This window comes from Aotus nancymaae, unplaced genomic scaffold (assembly GCF_030222135.1).
Source record: "Aotus nancymaae isolate 86718 unplaced genomic scaffold, 86718_ANA_hifiasm-v0.15.2.pri h1tg000015l_0, whole genome shotgun sequence".
NCBI classification, from domain to species: Eukaryota; Metazoa; Chordata; class Mammalia; order Primates; family Aotidae; genus Aotus; species Aotus nancymaae.
The window spans coordinates 9,326,892-9,346,679 of record NW_026988426.1 but is presented as its reverse complement, the minus strand read 5'-3'; the positions used below and the strand labels follow the sequence as shown (position 1 = coordinate 9,346,679).

The following is a 19,788-nucleotide window of genomic DNA, read 5'->3' as shown; positions in this document are numbered from 1 at the left end:
GGCGCATGCCTGTTATCCCAGCTACTCAGGAGGCTGAGGCAGGAGAATTGCCTGAACCCAGGAGGCGGAGATTGCGGTGAGCCGAGATCGCGCCATTGCGCTCCAGCCTGGGTATCAAGAGCGAAACTCCGTCTCAAAAAAAAAAAAAAAAAAAAAAAAAAGAATCTAGCTCATAATGCTATGCAATATCACAAATGTAGCATTTGAGAAGGCAGTTTTGCTGGTTATCTTTTGTTTTGTAACAAATTACCCTAAAACTTACTGATTTAAAACAAAGTTTAGGGACTTAAAACAAAGACATTATTTTATAGTTTCTTTGGGCCAAGAATCTATGCATGGCTTAACTCACCACCTCTGGCTCTAAGGTTTCTTACAAGGCTACAACTAATGCATTGGTCAGGGCAGCAGTCTCACTCTAAGTCTTGACTGTGGGAGGATCTATTTACTCACATGGTTGTTGGCAGAATTTGGTTTCTTGCTGTATTGAGGGCCTCATTGTCCTGCTGGCTCTCTCATATTCCTAGTCATGTTGGTTTCTCCATAGGGCAAATCAAAACATGGCAGCAAGCTTCCCAGAGAACTAACAAAAGAGAAAGAATGTCCAAGATGGAAGCTATAGTTTTTTTTTGTAATTGAACCTGAAAAGTGATATTCCATGAACTTATACCACATAAGTCTGGCACGTACTCAAGGGCATTGGCATTACCAAGGATGTTATCAAGGGAATGAAGACCAGGAGGTGGGGATCCCTGAAGACCATCTTAGAAGCTGATGACCACAGCAGGGTAAAGTGTGAAGAAGAGTAAAAACATGCTCTGGAATAAGACTGTAGTCAATCCTCCTTATGAATGGAATTTCCCTACAGGCTAAAATTTATTTGTAACTTTAAAATCGACACTCCTGGCACTTTTGTGTTCACTTGCAGGATTCTTATAGCAGCAAAAAAATTGAGTCACTCAACACTCAACACAAGCATTACTAGCTGAGGTGGGACAACAATGTGATCCCCTGCTTTCTCGTTTCAGCTCTCAGACTGAGAACAAGTGTCCCTTTTGTGGTCTATTTAGTGTCCCATATTTTTTTTTCTCATTTTTATGCTTTATATTGGTGATTTTGCTGTTTAAAATGGTCCCAAAGCATAGTGCTGAAGTGATCCTAAGTAGAAGGCTGCTGTGTGCCTTACAGACAAAATATATGTGTAAGAGAAGCTTAATTTGGGCATGGGTCACAGTGCTGTTGGCTATATGTTCAATGTTAATGAGTCAAAAGTACATATTGAATAAGATGTGTTTAAACAAAACACAATTAAAACAGATTACATATTGATTGGAGGCTCAAAGGAATCTAACCATGTATTTCCTCTAGGAGCAACTGTTTAATATTCGCTAATCCAGTGCTCATAGCCACTTTACAGAACATAACTGCCACAAATAATGAGAGTTGACTGCACTTGGGTAAAATCAACTCCACCACTTGCCCAGCTGTGCCATCCTGGGAAAGCTTCTTAACCTCTTTGTGGTTTGTCTTCACTAAGAGAAAAATAGGGATAACCATAGGACCTACAGCCAACGGCTTTGGGGAGGATAAACTGTGATGATCCTGGTACAGTAACTAGCACACAGTAAATGCTTAATAAATAGGAGATATTTTTATAATTATTGTCTGAGCTCTGTTTCTTCAAGATCATAGCAAATTTTCTGTAAGTGTACTTTCTTCTATTCTGGGACAGTGTCTGGTGCAGAGTAGGCACTCATGAAAGACATGTTGAATAAAATAAGAATTCTCTGATCATATTAGGTGGAAGATCTAAAGCTGGAAGAAAGCAAGTTCCTGTTTCTGGTCTCTGGGCTTGATATTACCATTGTGGCTAGCGTGGGTGGGAATGTGTGAAACATTGTAAGAACTCTTTCATTAGAACCCACATCAAGACACTAAATCCATAGTATTGGCAGACTGTTGACTCACCTCCCCCAGGAACCCAGAGAATGCCCGGCAGATGGAAATGTACCCAAGACACGGAAGCAGTGGTATTTTCCCCATGTCACCAGGCGTGAGGCCAGGAGCTGATTCGGCAGTGGTATACAACGGGATTAATCATCTGTAAATAAGTCACCTACATTGTCTTGGAGATGATTTTTTTCATCTCTATGTGCCAAGTCATCACCATAAGAACCGAGGTGTGACACCCATATGGCTCTGGGCTACGTATCTGACCTTGCTTTTGCAAGTTGCTCTTCAGGCTGTCTTTCCTCAAAATGGAAAGCATTTGGGAGCTGTCCACTATAGACTATCTCAGGGAGAGGGTGCAGGTGGATTTCAGGGGCTACCACTAAAAGCCCTCTCTTAGGAAGCCAGAAATTATTCAGGAGGTTATTGGGGGCACAGCTAAAGGAGGGTATGCATTATATCCTGTTTTCTTCAGGGCATCCTGATGAAGCTGTGTGACTCAGAACCAGTTAATCTCTCTGAGGTTTAGTTGCCCTCATCTGTGAAATAGCATTTATTTTGAAAGCCTATGGAAACTCACCTGGTTGAAGGAGAAACTTAAGTTTTTTCTCAGTGGAGTCATATCACCACCTATCCCTTCTTCTCAGGGTTTAGTAATAGCTACTAACAATAGTTAACTTTAATTGAGCACTTATAATGTCCCAGACATTATCTCATCTACTCTTCCCTAAACACTATTATTTACATTGTACAGATAAAGAAACTGAGACACAGAGATATGAAGTAACGTGTCCAAAGTCACATAGTTAACAAGTAGGGGAGACGGAATTTATCCCCAGGTCATCTGACTCCAGAGTCTGTGCTAACATCTAGCAGCTTCCATTGAAGATATCTGTATTTTCACAAGGGCATCTCGGCAATAACAAGATGCACGCTGTAAGTTTCAGGTGGTACATTCAGCTAGTGAGAAAGATACCTGCAGAAGACAGGCCCTGCAGCACACCTCTCCCATGATTATCTTCCTCTACTTGAGAGCTGACCACCTAAAATGAGATTGGAAAATTAATCTCACTCATGATTTCTTCCTTCTTAAATAAAGAGCTGTGACTAATTTGGTGTATTAAGTTGCGATTAACTATGAGACTTTAGGGTCTCAGAGTTTATAGAGCTGACGTGCAGAGGGCAGAAGTCCCCCAAATTCCACAGACCCTCTCCCACTCCCCAGCTTCATTTTTCAGTAATGCACCATTTATCCAATACCTGCTCAGTGCCAGGGACTAGACTCAGCATCTGCTGGACCTTGTCACTACTCTTCCCAAGAATTCCTAAGCTAGCTACAAAAAATTTCTGTTTTACAGAAGAGAAAGTGAAGGCAGAGCAGTTACATGACCTCACAAGATAGAAAACCAGCAATAGATAGAACTGGGGGTTCATGTCCAAGTCTGCCTGGCTTCAATACCAGACCTCCCTTTCCTTACATGGTCACCCCAGAAGGCTTCCCTGATGCTTGAAACCTATGCTTTGTGCCAAAAGGCTTTATTAGTCTGGCTGCTGAAATTGTGGAGTGTGAAGTGTGGCTATGGAGAGTGATGGGAGATGGATGTGCCACAAAAAACAAAATCCTCTCTGGAGACAGAGAGAAGATGTGGCCTGGAACACCAGCTCACATATATTAGGGGCTTAATGTGACTTGGGTTGTAAGTTACCTTTTATTACACCAAGGAGAGATAGAACTGGAAAGGTTCTTGTGCCAGAATTCCTACCTTGGATGTCAACCACAGTTTTGAAGAATGTTTCTTATCCACCTCAAAAAGGTCAACTTACAGGCCAGCACCACAAAAATCCTTTCAAACATGGAAATCTTTTAAGCATTAATATCTTGAGCTGGAAGCAAAAGAGTTGTTTTGTTTTTAAAGACATAGGACAGATTCTGACACCCAACCCTACGGCAATTTTGTGCCTACTGAACCAAAAATGGCTGCAGCAGCACACACTGGTCTAAGTATAAATGGAAATAACATTCTGGAGGACAATTTAGCAATATAGCTCAAAGAGCTTAAAAATGTATATAGTCTTTTATCCAGCCATTCTGCTTTTAGGATTACAGTCTAAGGAAACAATGAGATATATGCACAAATGAATTCATCACAGCATTATTTTTGTTTTATTTCTCTGTAAGTTATTGGGATACAGCGGGTATTTGCTTATATAAGTAAGTTATTTAGTGGTGACTCATGAGATTTTGGTGCACCCATCACCCGAGCAGTATACACAGTACCATATTTGTAGTCTTTTATCCCTCACCCCCTCCTACTCTTCCCCCCAAGTCCCCAAAGTCCATCGTATCATTCTTATGCCTTTGCATCCTCATAGCTTAGATTCCACTTGTTAGTGAGAACATATGATGTTTGCTTTTCCATTCCTGAGTTACTTTACTTAGAATAATAGTCTCCAGTCTCATCCAGGTCACTGCAAATGCTGTTAATTCATTCCCTTTTATGGCTGCATAGTATTCCATTGTGTATGTATATATTACAGTGTCTTTATCCACTCGCTGATTGATGGGGTTTTAGGTTGCTTCCACAATTTTGCTATTGTGAATTACACCACTATAAACATGCGTGTGCAAGTGTATTTTTTGAATAATGGATACCCAGCAGTGGGATTACTGAGTCAAATGGTAGTTCTACTTTTAGTTCTTTAAGGAATCTCCAGTGCTTTCCACAGTGGGTGTACTAGTTTACATTCCCACCAGCAGTGTAGAAGTGTTCCCTGTTCATCGTCTCCATATCAACATCTATTGTTTTTTGATTTTTTAATTATGGCCATTCTTGCAGGAATTAGGGGGTATCACATTGTGGTTTTGATTTGCATTTCCCTGATCATTAGTGATTTTGAGCATTTTTTTCATATATTTGTTGGCCATTTGTATATCTTCTTTTGAGATTTGCCTATTCATGTTCTTAACCCACTTTTTGATGGGATTGTTTGTGTTTTTTTCTTACTGATTTGAGTTCATTGTAGATTCTGGATATTAGTTCTTTGTCAGGTGTATAGATTGTAAAGATTTCCCCCACTCTGTGGGTTGCCTGTTTACTCTGCTGACTGTTCCTTTTACTGCATCACAGCATTATTTTGAAAAGAAAAATAATAGAAACAATCTACATGTCCATTAATAGGGATTTATTATATTACCCATTGTGATTAAACTAGACAGGTGCTAAAAGCTCCTGACTTTCCCTCTCAATCTTGCTTCTCCTCCACAGCTCCCAATGTGGTTGATGACATCCTCATCCATGCAGATGCACCAGGCAGAAACCTGGGTGTTCCTGAACACCTCTCTATCCTTACTTCCCCTTCCCAAATCAGCCACCAAGTCCTGTCCCATACAAATGCTAAAGAGACCTCAAATCTGTCTCTTTTTTTCTGTGCTCACTTGACACAACCTGAGTCCAAACCACCAACCCCTGTATCCTGGATACTCTTAGGTGTCCAATATCCATCCAGAGTCTCCACTTCTAATCTCTACATACTTCTGTAGCTAGAGTTCTTTTAAAAGAAAAATCTGATGATTTCTTCCTTGCTTTCCTCTCAAAGTCTTCCCATTGTACTTGTGGTAAAAGAATTGCATCATATGCTCAACCACAAAACCCCATAGCAGGGGTCAGCAAAATTTTCTGGAAAAGGCCAGATAGTACATACTTTAAGCTTTGTGGACCCTACAGTCTCTGTAACAACTATTCATCCCTGCCAGTGTGGTGTGAAAACAACCTCAGACATTATATAAATCAATGGGTGTGGCTCTGTTCCAATAAAATTTTATTCACAAAAACAGGTGGGGTGCTGGATTCGGCCCCTGGGCTGTTGTTTGTTAATACTTGTCCTGTAGGATCTGGCTCCTATTTTTCTTCCTAATTTCCACAAAGCCACTTCACCCCCATCTAGTCACTGTCTCCTCATCAAGACCTCAGGCAAGCTATTCCCCAACCACCAATTTTCCTTTCTATTCCCAGCCTGCCCTACTCTACCCCTCTAGGACCAGCACATTGACCTCTGGCCAGCAGTTTCTCATTATTCCAGCCTCACCTTCAGAGTTTTTCTTTTAGTACTCCCTACATCCAGGTTAGGTTAGGATGCCCCATTCTTCCGAAAGACTTCATACTTGTTCTTTGCTGAGCTTGTCAAATTTGAGATTAAATAATTCTTAATGCAGTTGTGTGTTTATATGTCACTTCTGCTAGACTCAAAGTTCTAGGAGATAAGGAATTATGCAAATTATTGAACACAAGTATATTCTTAGTGCTTGGCATGGTGTCTGACACATACAAAATGCATTAAATATTTGTGGAAATAAATATTTGTCGACTGAAAAAAATGATCACAAAACTAGAAAAAAAGACATGAACAGATATACTGAAATATTAGGAGGTAAGTGTGTAGGTGATTTTTATTTTTTTCTTACACTTTCTTCCATTTTTCAAATGTTTCACAAAAAGCATATATTATTAGTCTACTTAGAAAAATAATTAATGAATGGAGAGAGAAAGAAAGCCCTGCTTCTGTGTTCAAATAACCTGTGAAACAAGCCCATTTTTGGCACACTCTACATATTGAACCATCATCCTTTCTCTGCTTATCCAGAGCTGCTTAATAAGCCCCTCTACTTCCCTTCTTATTGCCTTTATCTGGTCATTCTTCATTTCCTATAGGTCGCTTCCTCAGATCCAGGAGCATCTGTGTATCTTGGTACTGATCTGAATTGTGCCACTGCTTCTATTCCTGTGGCAGACGGGCACTAGTGAACATATACCCACACAGCCTAATTGGCCATCAAGGGCTTTCCAATGCCAAGTTTAGGAAGGGGTTAAGAGATTAACTGCTGCCGTGTGAAATGACAAGCACCGGTAGTTTTGCAATGCAGAAGCTGTCCATGCAGATGGGAAGTGGAACAGCTAACTTATTTATTTCACTCACCAACAGCTCAGCTTCCAACATCTGGTCATTTCCATGCCAGGCTGGTCTCCAAGTGGTACATGGGGGCAGCAGGCCACATGGCCACCATGTTCCAATTTACTCATCCAATAATTCCCTCTGCATTCAAGAGGAAACCAATGAAGATGAGACTAATTATTATCTCCAAATAGAGATAGCATTTTGGTCACCTTCCAAAAAAAATCTATGTGGGTAGAATAAGAAGGGAGTCAATGATTGACAAAAAATGTGTGGGTTATGTAATGGATTATGGGCCTACAAAGAAGAAAAAGATCACTGACTTTGATTTTTTAAAGTTCCAGATTGGATGCATATTCAACATAATCCAAAGAAAGATAAGCAACAACACAAGGTAAGATAAATAGTAGCCTTAATTGTCCAACAAGTGATAGTGACAGTTAGTGACATGGCAGTCACACTTCCTCCAGTTCTGTGAAAGTCAAGGCCATTACTTCACATTCTTAAATTTCATGGCATATCTGAGTGTTATTGGCTATAAGTAACAGAAAATCCTGACTTTAGGGCTTAAGTAAGAAAGCAAGTATCATTTTGTATTTGAAGTCCAGAAGTAGGGCAGGGGTTGGTAACCTAGCAACTCACAAAGTGATCCTGAATCCTGTTTTTTCCATCTCTTCACTTGGCCATCAAAGATCGTTTCAACCTCATATGTGGAATTAAAATAACTGCAGCAATTATAGGCATGACAATCCTTTCTTATGGTTTTCTGTTTGGAATGAGGAAACCCTTTTTGGAAATCCTCCAGCAGATTCCCCTGATGTGTCATTGGCTGGAGTTGGGTCATTTGCCCCATGAGCCAATCTCTGGCACAGGGATAAAGATGACCTGTGGACCCATTAGACTCACCAGTGGAGGTGGCTGTAGGGTCAGCTTCTCCTGAAACATGTAGTTACATGGGAGATGGCTTTTGCTAGAAAGGAAAGAAAATGAATTCTAAGCAGTCAACCAGTACTGTCTATCACTTATGGATAATTTCAAGGTGAGAAACATTTTACACCTGCAGAATCTGGTATTGCAATGACCTTTCCAGCTTCATCTCTCACTATGTAGGTCCCCATCAGACACCCTAGACTACTAAGCGGGCTGTGATTCCCTCAATTCTTCAAGAGCAATGTGCTTTCTCAAACCACTCTGGAATGAATTACTTCTGTTTCTCAACTTTAGGCTAATTATACATTGTTGTTTGCCCAGAATCGTCCTGCTTTACACTGGTTATCTTTGTATTATTACTAATAGTGACCCCTTTTCACAAGCCTTCCAATTTGGATAAGAACATGAAAAATATTTAGGAAAGAGAAGGGAAGTGTTCGGGGATTGGTTGTGGAGAGTCAAGGAAAGAAAGTAGTTTAGGATGACTCTCAGGCATCTGACTTGGGAGGTTGGGTAGGTAGAAATAGAAGTTATCAAAACAGGGAGTCAAGGAGGGGAGATTATTTTGGGGGAGATGTTAATAAGTTAAATTTTGGACTTAGGACATAACTGGGTACAGATGACCAGGTAAATGTTAACTATGTAAGTTCAGAATTCAAGAGAGAAAGACATTATCTGGTGATAGAAATGTGTGAAATAGGATCACCCTGTAATCCCAGCACTTTGGGAGACCAAGGCGGGTGGATCACTTGAGGTCAGGAGTTTGAGACTAGCCTGTTCAACATGGTGAAGCCTCATCGCTACTAAAAATATAAAAATTAGCTGGGTGTGGTGTTGTGCACCCATGGTCCCCACTGCTTGGGAGGCTGTGTGGCAGAGGTTGCAGTGAGCTGAGATTGTGCCACTACCCTCTAACCTGGCCAACAGAGCAATAATCTGTCTTTTAAAAAAAAAAGAGACAATGTGTGAAATAGCATCCAGATACCTGAAGAAATAGTATCTAGATACTTGAAGTCATGAATATGAAAGAGATGACCCAGAAGAAATGCAGAATTAGAATGTGCCCATGGTAAGAGTCCTGGTAAGACCAACATTTAGAAGTTGTGAAAATGGAGAGAAAGGAGTGATGCAGACTAGGAAAGACTGACCAGAGAGAAAATTGGGGAATCAGGAAAGCAGAGACATGGAAACCCAGGAAAATGAGAATTTCAAGAGGAAAGGAATGGCTGGTGAAGTCCCTAGTGTTACAGAGAGCTCAGATAAGGTAAAGATCAAAAAGAGTATATTGACATAGGAATTCATTGGCCACCTTTCCTGGAGTATTCAGAGAACAGCATAGAATTATATCATTTTAGTATGAAAGACAACATCATTAATGACCTAGTTTGTTATGAGAAAATGCCATTTTCACAAGGTTAGTTAAGATTTAGTGGCAGAGCCTAGACTAAAACTGCCAACACTTGATTCATCATTCATGGAGTTGGCCTATCACATTGTGCTGTCCCTTTCTGTGTGCGGAAACTGCGGAGATTGGTGAAAGTGGGAAGCAGGCAGGATCAACACAAATCAGTCTCCAAGAATCTGGACAAACAATGTGACTTCCTCTTCTCCCCATCTTCACTACTGCTACCTTGGCTGCAGCCACGATCACAACACACCTGGACTGCTGCAGTCGCCTCCTGACTGATCTCCCTACTACTTCCAGTCCACCCTCCTCACGTCAGAAATGCATCATAGTACTTCTCTGCTTAAAACACTTCAAGGAAGCACCAAGGCAATTCAAAGAGAGAAAGGAGCTGGCACAGAAATAACTGGATAAACATCTGAAAAAAAAAAACAACTAACCACTATAGTGGCCAAAAATACAATTTAAAATGAATCATAAATCCAAACATTAAAAACAAAAAGTGTGCTGTGCTCTTTCTATTATAAAACTTTCAGTAATTCATAACCTTGGGAAAGGCAAAAATTTTTAGATGCAAAACAAAAAGCATTCATCATTAAAGAAAAAAATATGGACTTCATCAGGATTAAAAGCTTAATGATCATCAGTTAAGAAAATGGAAGAGGCCAGGCGTGGTGGCTCATGCCTGTAATTCAGCACTCTGGTAGGTCGAGCTGGTGGATCATGAGGTCAGGTGGTTGAGACCAGCCTGGCCAAGATAGTGAAACCCTGTCTCTACTAAAACTACAAAAAGTAGTCAGGCATGGTGGCACACGCCTGTCATTCCAGCTACTCAGGAGGCTGAGGCAGGAGAATCACTTAAACCCAGGAGGCTGAGGTTGCAGTGAGGCAAGACTGCACCACTGCACTCCAGCCTGGGCAAGAGAGCAAGACTCCATCTCAGAAAAAAAAAAAAGGAAAGAAAATGGAAGAAAGTCTTAGACTTTATGTAAAATGTTATTATACATATATGCTTTTATTCCAGAATATATAAAATCATTTTACAAATCAATAATTAAAAGACCAAAACCTCAATTAAAGAAACTTTACAAGACACATCACTAAAGAAGACATATGTAAGGACAGAAAGCAAACAAAAAGGTGCTCTAAGTCATTAATTATCAAGGAAAGGTAAATTAACATTTTAATGAGCTACTGTCTACCCTAATGGCTAAAATTAAAAAGGACAGACAATCCAAGTGTTGACAGGGGCTTTGGAAGCAGCTGGAACTCTAATACATTGCTGTGTGGAGGGTAAAATGACACATCTACTTTGGAATGCTGTGGGAAGTTTTTTATAAATATGCACCTATCAGAAAAAAATAAACAAAATTAGAAGACTTATACCACACAATTTCAAGAATTACTATTGTAATCAAACAGTGTGATAATGGTGTAAGGATAGACATATACAAAAATGAGACAGAATAGAGGATCCAGAAATAGAATTACTGTATATGGTAAATTGATTTTTGATGAAGATGTGAAAGAAATTTAATGAGGAGCAGAATAGGCTTTTCAATAAATGGTTCATGAACAAGTGAATATACATATACAAATGTGAACATCACATCATATACAAAAATTAACTCAAAGTGGATCATAAATCTAATCATAAAACTAAAATGGTAAGACTTCTAGAAGAAAACCTTGTGACCTTAGGTTTGAGAAGGATTTCTTAGGACACAGGCATTAACCATAAAAGAAAAAAAATGATAAAGCAGACTTCAGCAAAATAAAAATAAATTGCTTTATAAAATATACCATTACAAAACTGAAAATATATGCCAAAAACTGGGAGAAAATTTTGGCCAAACATATCTCTGATAGAGAGGTATGTTTGTATACAAAATACAGAAAGAATTTTCAAAACTCATCAAAAAGAAAGTAACATAATTTTTTAATGTAAAAAGATTTAAGCAGACATTTCCCCAATCTATCATTAGTCATTAGGAAAATGCAAAATAAAACCAACTGAGAAAAATGGCAAAGTAAGCTTCTTTGAAAATTCTCTCCTCTGTAAAAGCAATGAGAAAACTCTTACATACTGCTGAGCATCTAAGAAACCATGTGCATGGCACTGTGCCAGGAAAGGCCTGCGAAGGCCCTAAGCTCTCACTTCTTGCTGTCCATGAGGCTCTATGCAAGAGGAAATTGAGGGCTGAGGTGGAGCTGTCAACTGTCTTGCTAAGTGTTCAGAGCATGTTCCTGTATTCACACACAGCTGCTTTGCAAAGACTGGGTGACTTATCGGTTCTAGGCACTTAAGACAATATTTGCACAGTCATTAGCTGTCCAGTAAGCTAATTAAGCAGTGACTTCAGTGGCCACCCTCAACAAAGAATGCAGATTTGATAGAAGTAGGTCATTAAACAAACAATAACTACAACAGAAAGCAGCAGCAGCAACAACAACCACCCTAGAAAGGGAGAGAAACTGATTTCCAGAACTGCTGCATTATGTTATTTAAAATATATGGTTTTCAACAAAAATCATGAAATACTTAAAGAAATAAAATATGACCCATATGCAGGGAAAAAAGCAATCAATAGAAACTCTCTGAAAAAGCACAGATATTAGACTTACTAGACAAAGAATTTAAATCAGTTATTTTAAATGTCTTTAAAGAACTAAAATATGCCATGTCCAAAAAAACTAAAGGAAATTATGAGACTAATCTCTCACCAAATAGAAACTATCGCTAAAGAGAAATTATGTAAAAGAACCAAATACAAGTTCTGGAGTAGAAAAGTATAATAACTAAAGTGAAAATCCACCTGAGGGGATCAACCACATATTTGAACTGGCTGAAGAAAGAATTAGCAAATATGAAGATAGGTCAATTGAAATTACCCAGTCTGAAGAACAAAAGAAAATAGAATGAAGGAAAATCAACAAGACATCAGAGACCCATGGGATAACACCAAGCATACCAAGAGATGCAAAGTGGGAGTGGGAGTAAGGTAGGTAAGGGATAGAAAGAGCATTTGAAGAAATAATGGCCAAACTTTCCAAATTTTATGAAAAAAAAAAAACAACAACATTAACCTACATATCCAAGAAGCTCAACAAATTCCAAGTAAGATAAATCTCAAAGAGATTGACACTTAGACAAACCATAAGCAAACTGTCAAAGCCAAATCAAATAACATTCTACTACACACTAACTAGAATGGTCAAAATTTATTTATTTTATTTTATTTTTATTTTTAGTAGATATGAGGTCTCTATCGCTCAGACTGGTCTCAAACTCCTAGGCTCAAGCAATCCTCCTGCCTTGGTCTCCCACAAAGTGCTGTGATTACAAGCATGAGCCACTCTGCCTGGCCTAGAATGGCCAAAATTTTAAAAGTCCCCTGGAACTCTCTGGCATTGCTAGTGGAAATGTGAATTGAAAAGCTACATAGGAATATATTTCTCACTTTCATGTAAGTTAACATATACTTAGCACATAACTAAGCAACTTCAGTCTTAAAAATTATATTTAAATGTTTATAGCAACTTTTTTCATAACAGCCCCAAACTGAAAACATCCTAAATGTGTATCAACTGATAAATGAATGGATGAACAAATGGTAGCATATCCATACAATGGAATACTACCCAGCAATTTAAAGGTATGAACCAGTAACACATGTATCAACATGGATAAATATCAAAAGCATTATAAGCAAATGAAGTGAGACATAAAAGACCACATAACCATATAATTTCATTAATATATGAAAGTCTAAGAAAGGTAAAACTATGATGACAGAAAGCAAATCGATGACTGCCAAGGACAACAAGTTGGGGAAGGACATTGATTGCAAAGAGGCATGAGAAAATTTTGGGGATGATGTAAATGTTCCATATTATGATTGTGGTGATGGTTACACACTGCATGTATTTGTCAAAACTCATCAAATAATTTACTTAAAATAAGTGAATTTTATTGTATGTAAATTATCTTAATAAAATTAATTCAAAACATAAAAGGAAATAATAATATACCTACTTGGTGATTCAGCAATTCCACTCCTAGTTATTTACCCAGGAGAAGTCCTCAAAAAGACTTGTATAGAAACATTTATAGCAGCTTTATTTATAATGGCCAAAACCTTGGGGCTGGAGGAAGCCCTTCAACAGGAGAATGGATAAGCCAATTATGGACATTTATACAATAGAATGTTACTTAGCAATACAAAGGAATGAAGAACTTGGTTGAATCTCAGAAACACTGTGCTGAGGGAAAGTGAGACACAAAACAATACATGGTGTATGATTTTATTTATATGAAGTTAAGAATAGGCAAAACGTATATATGGTGATAGAAATCAGAAGAGTGGTTGCCTATTCTGGGTGGTAATTGATTGGAAAAAGGCATGAGGGAACCTTCTGGGGTGATGAGAATATTCTATGTTGTGACTAGGGAATTTATTGTAAGGCATATGGATTTATCACTCCTGGTAGAATGGTACACTTAAAATCTGTACATTTTGGCATACGTAAATTTCATAAACTCCAAGTGATCCTCATTACATTTAGAATAAAATCAAGACTCTGTGGAGACCTTCAAGGTTCCAGCCTACCTTTCCAATTTACTTTGTCCTACACTATCTTTCCCTCCCCATTCTCCAGGCACATCTAGCTAGTCCCAGTAATCACGGCCTTTGCATGTGTTGTCTTCTTTGCCTGGATGCTGTCCCCTGCTTCTTCACATGGTCGGGCCATCCTCATACTTCAGGTCTAAGATGAATCCCAGCTTGTCTGAGAGACTTTTCTTGACTATACCTGAAGTAGCCCTGCTTGGTTGTCTTTGCCCTTGGTTTGTTTCTCTCATGGCATTTATTATAATTCTTGCTATTTTTTGGCCAGTCTACTTACTTGTGCCAGCCCACAGAAGGTAAGTTCTCAGCTCTGTGAATAGTTTAGTTTAGTATTTTGCTTTTCTTTGTAGACTATGGAGGTTTAAAATTTGTTTTTGTTTTTGTTTTTTTTTTTTTTTGAGACAGAATTTTGCTCTTGTTACCCAGGCTGGAGTGCAATGGCGCGATCTTGGCTCACCGCAACCTCTGCCTCCTGGGTTCAGGCAATTCTCCTGCCTCAGCCTCCTGAGTAGCTGGGATTACAGGCACGCGCCACCATGCCCAGCTAATTTTTTGTATTTTTAGTAGAGACGGGGTTTCACCATGTTGACCAGGATGGTCTCGATCTCTTGACCTCGTGATCCACCCGCCTCGGCCTCCCAAAGTGCTGGGATTTCAGGCGTGAGCCACCGTGCCCGGCTAAAATTTGTTTTAATTAAAAAATGACATTCATCACTTTTTTTGTCTAAACCTGTCTTAAACACTTCATCCCTGTTGGCCCTGACTTTCCAAATTAAATTAAAAGTTTCCAAAGGTAGGAGTCAGAGTAATTTATTTCTAAATGGGACTCCCTAGACACTTACATGGTTTGATTTGATTTGCTACAAAAGCCTTACCCACCCTCAAATTGTTGAGCTCACCTGTTACTATATCAGAACATCAGAATCTTCAACCTTAGGAGTCTTTTTCTAGGTCAAAACAAAATATCATTAGAAGACCCCTGTGGAAATACAAATATACTCTCGGGGGTGGACTAAAATGTTGTCATGTAGGTATAATGACACACTGTGAAGTTTATGTCCCCCTAAAAATTCATAGGTTGAAATTCTAGCCCCCAAGGTGATAGTATTAGAAGGCGGGGCATTTTGTGAGGTTCCACCCTCATGAACGGGATTGTTTCCTTATAAAAGAGGCCCAAGGGGGCTTGTTTGCCCCTTCCACCATGTGAGGACTCAGTGAGGAGGCACCATCTATGAATCAGAAAGCAGGCCCTCACCAGACACTGTATCTGCCAGCATCTTGATCTTGGACTTCCCAGGCCCCAGACCTGTAAGAAATACATATCTGTTGCTTATAAGCTACCCAGTCCATACTATTTTATTATAGTGGTCTAAAAAGACTATGACTATTATTAATAACTCAGCTCTCTTTTACTCTCAAAATTGTCCAGTTTTGGATACTAAATTATATCCTACCCATCAGGAAATCTGATACCCTACCCATCAGGAAATCTCGTTGGCATAGTGGCACAGAGGAGAAGGGAACTTTGGTGGGGGCTGAGGGACAGCTACGCTTGGAGAAGTGACAGGCACATAAAGCTAATAGGAGGTGTCAGGTGTTCAGAAAGACACAGGAATGGAAATGGTGGGTGGCAAAAGAGACCTCAGAAAGGGAATAGGGGATGTTCTGGAACAGGAGTCATCAAGACAAACTTTGCTACTTAACAATTTTGTTAGGTGCCAGTTCAGCCCGCAACACACACAACACATTTACCTTTCCTGGAGGCAAAGGTGATAACTAGCACCAGACTTGTCCAGAAGAAAGTTAATACATTTTAATAATTTATATTCAACCCACAATCCTTGTTTATTCTAGCAAAGGAGTTAGGAGCATCTATTCCAACACTAATTCTTTGGCTGAGTCATTTTCCAGCAGTAGCTGAAACTGTGTACAAGGTAAGCCCTGAGGGATGGGCTGAGGGGAAAATCCTCCATGGAACTGGGTGAGCACTGGTTCTCAGGACAAAATGTTGGCTAGAGAATCCCAGTTTCTTGGTCCCTCAGGGAAAGTTAGTGCAATTCTTATTAATGCTTACCTCAAGGTTCTCTGTTCTGACAACTCACTGTGAGCATCTCATAAGCAGAGCTGGTCTATGGGGAAAAACTCCTTTTCAGATTTACCTTTCTCCAAGCCTGGAAAAGATTCCCCCCTTTTTCTGTCATCTCCTGTCATGGCTGTTGGCTGATGTAAAACCCAGGGCTCATCACCGGGTAAAATGTTCACACGTTTCCAATCAAGGTCTGCCAGAGGTTGAGTTTGCCTTTTTTACCCATTCCCTGCCAGAAGCCCAAAGAGCAAAGGCAATGTCACCATGAGCTGTTTTACACCATGCTCATCATGTATCATGCCACGGGGAGAAAACAGTCATGGTTTTTGTGAACTGTAAAAACTTACACCAAAAATGTGGTCACTTGGCAGCTTTTTGGATTGCCTTACTTTTTCCTCCCCAGCTGAGCTTTTCTTCAGAATTGTTTTCCCAAGTGGCAGCTTGTGTTTATTCTACTGGGCTTTTGGAGAACTTAGGAAAAGGAAAAATCAACAAAGTGTAGTCATGCACATGGAAAACCATATGCTTCATAAAACTGCATATGTGCTGTGTTTAAGATGTAAAGGAAGATATGCAAAAACGGCCACCTGCCAACTTCCCAATCCACCTCAATTAAAAAACTCAGAAAGCCCTTGTTCATAGTCAAAAACTACAGTGGTGCCTTAAATTCCACAGACTGTTAAACCTGAAAGCTGAAAGAGCTATTCAAGGTTGCAAATTCCAATTCCTACAGGGAGTACGCAGGTAACAAATAAGTGGACTGAGCCAGAAGGGATGGTCAGTGTAGAACTGGGAGTGAGGGTTGCCTTTAGACAACAAAAAACACAAAGAAAGCTAGAAATCCACATTATTTTATGAATTTTCCTGAATTTTTCAATGTTACTAAATTATTCAGATTTAGTCTAAAACATTCTGTAGACTAAACAACATACAACTCCACTAAGATTTGATCCACGGGTTTCCAGTGTGAGACTTCTATTCTAGAATAATTTCACTCACTCTGTCACCCAGGCTGGAGTGCAGCGACAAAATCATGGTTCACTGGAGCCTTGACCTCCCTCCCCAGGCGCATCCGATTCTCCTATCTCAGCCCCCGAGTAGTTGGGACTACAGGTGTGTGCCACCAGGTCTGGCTAATTTTTTTTTTTTTTGTAGAGATGGGATCTTGCCAGGCTGGTCTCAAACTCCTGAGCTCAAGTAATCCATCTGCCTCAACCTCCCAAAGTACTAGGATTACAGGCATGAATAACCATGCCCGGCCTCATTCTTAATTAATAATAAAGAAGTTTGAGTAAACAAAGATACTTTCTCAAAGTCACACTGATTGTAAATACCAAAGGTGCCACCAGGGCTCAGCTCTTCTAACTTCCTGGTATTTTCCTCCTAATTCTGGTATTGCACTACCTGCTTTAACTTGCAAGGTTTTGCCTTTGTCCTGATTATTTTTCTTTTGCCCTTCCAGATCCATTCCGCACCCTTCTTGATCTGCGTTTCAGGAGCCTGGCCTATGTACACTAGGTCGAAGAACTTCTTTGCTCTCTGGCTTTTAGCTGAGGCTAGCCAACGGGAGCTCCCAACAGGAGTTCAGAGGGAAGATGGCAGGGGAGTGAAAATGGTGTGTTTATTCTCCTAGCTTCTTTCCCATTTCTTTCCATTAAGGGCTGCTCCATGGAGCTTATTTCTCCGAGTTTCAGTAACGGCACCCTCTCCTTGCCCCTTCAGACTTGAGGGTAGTAAGGGAACAAAAGTTCACGATGTGCGTCTCCACACTCTCCTCTGTCGCACACTAGGTGGTAATGGCTCCCTGTTGTTGTTATATTGTTTGTTTCTTGCTGGTTTCCCCAAACTCTGTCCACATGTTTGTAAACAATCTCTTCATTTAAATCTCCTTGGTTACCCAGTGGAAGTAACCTGACCACCACTTGCTTTGCCTAATGAGTGTCTCCCTTAGTACTGAGAATCTTGTCTCCTAAGAAATCCCTCAGTGCTGGGCAAACTAACTTATGCATGAGTCCTATTTATATTTATATATTCCTTTTTTTTTTTTTTTTTTGGAGACGGAGTTTCGCTCTTGTTACCCAGGCTGGAGTTCAATGGCATAATCTCGGCTTCTTGTGTCATACTACTTCTTCTCTTACATCTTTAATAATTTAAAGTGCTCTTATAGTCTCATAAAGATAATTCTATTATTTTGAATCTTTAAGGTGCTAATTATCCTTTTGAGGCATCTTGTAACTCGTCCTTATGATGGTAAATTTCCAGCTGTGAATCCTTCATGCCCTGATTTGTAAAAATGTCCCAACAATGCAGTTTCGCAATCGCCCCTATTACATCCTAGGGTTTTCATAGACGTAGGCAATCTGTGCTAAATTATCACTGGTATACATTTAGATACCATGCCCATATGTGGCCCAGACCTGGGGTTTTGATTTTTTGGACACAGCTTTTTCTTTTTCTTTTTTTAAACTGGGGTTCTAGATGGGCGGCAAGCTTATTTGCTTCTTTCCCGGACTCAGATGTGGCGTTTTTGTAGTCACCATCCAACGGACAATGCATCGTTTCAAGGCTCATGGCTTTATGCTGAGGCTCAGTTCTATTTTCCCTACCTAGCAAGGGCCTGAGGCCACATTTCCTGTACTCCTGTGGGTGTTAAATCCCCAACCTTCAGCTCTTAGCGCTTATATCTGGGTTAGAAAATTTTGCTGAAATACCAACTCTCCATTACTGCCCTGGCTTTGATTTCTCTCTTTAATTCTTGTACCTGGGGATTTTTTTCTATTATGCCAGAGTATTTTTAAAAATTCTATTTCTATTTTTTATTCATCCTTTCTACAAGTTTGCTCTGCCATATTATCAGAACCAAAGATCACTTTGAAACACTGCAGTTCATGTCCAGCATAAAGTTGAGGTAAACTATGTGGTCCTGCTTCTTTCTGTCTTGCATAGTCACTAACAAAATTCAGCTGACAAATTAAGGCCAAAATAGAGTGAGTCTGAGGGGCCTAGACTTGGATACCTAACAGAGTGTGAGTCACTTCGGATATTAATCTAGCCTCATTTATAGTGATTGGCACCAGGAGGCAAGGTGGAAATGAAATATTCATTGCCCATTCAATATTACCTAATTTGTATGTCTAAGTGTTGACAAAAGAGAAGCCTTTGCTGTCTACTTTATGAGTAATTGTAAATTAATATGCAACCCTGCACCCATTCCAGGGAGAAGAGAAGCACTTGGATTTGCCAACTGTTCAACAGCACGGCCTGGTTTTATCCGCAGATGTCACCCATCCCACCTCCCACTGTTGGAAATCAGCTGGAACAGAGAGACTTCCTAAGAGAAGTGCCTTTGGATAATGTCACAGAATCTTGAATCTAAGAATCTTAAATAATCCAGATTAAAAGCAACATTAAAGATTATGTTTTAATTTGATAAATGAGGAAGATGAGGCACAACTTGTATTTCAGGTACAGATATATTTCCTCAAATTCTTCCAAGCACTTTTGCAGCACTGCCAAACATCGCCATTTTGCTCCTGCAATTATATTCTTGTTACAAGGCTTGATGATATTTTTGTTTTCACTTGAAAAGTTGTATTGAACAGATCTTTAAACATTCAATACCTACATAGATGTAGTAGGCAGGACTGAAGTGCTATATCCATCAGCATGACTTACAGCCCAAAGACAGTTGCTTTTTCTTCATTTGCTTAATACATTGGACCCTGAGGTTTCATAGGACTTGGTTAGAAAAGAAATGCTCAGGGCTTTGACACTTTGCAAATGTCAACTTGAAGTTCCAGACACTTCTCCAAGCACGTAGGCAGTCAGCATAAAAACCAGGG

The 19,788-nt window shown here is 39.7% G+C and overlaps 1 long non-coding RNA gene across 1 annotated transcript in view; it reads left to right on the top strand.

The window, feature by feature from the left end:
* LOC105723184 (uncharacterized) overlaps positions 1 to 19,501 on the top strand; it is a 125,696-nt gene extending 106,195 nt beyond the window's left edge. The window contains exons 6-7 of the long non-coding RNA XR_001108770.2: positions 7,236 to 7,291; positions 19,163 to 19,501. This is a non-coding gene — a long non-coding RNA (uncharacterized LOC105723184). The remainder of the gene's footprint in view (positions 1 to 7,235; positions 7,292 to 19,162) is intronic.
* Positions 19,502 to 19,788: the final 287 nt, after the last annotated feature.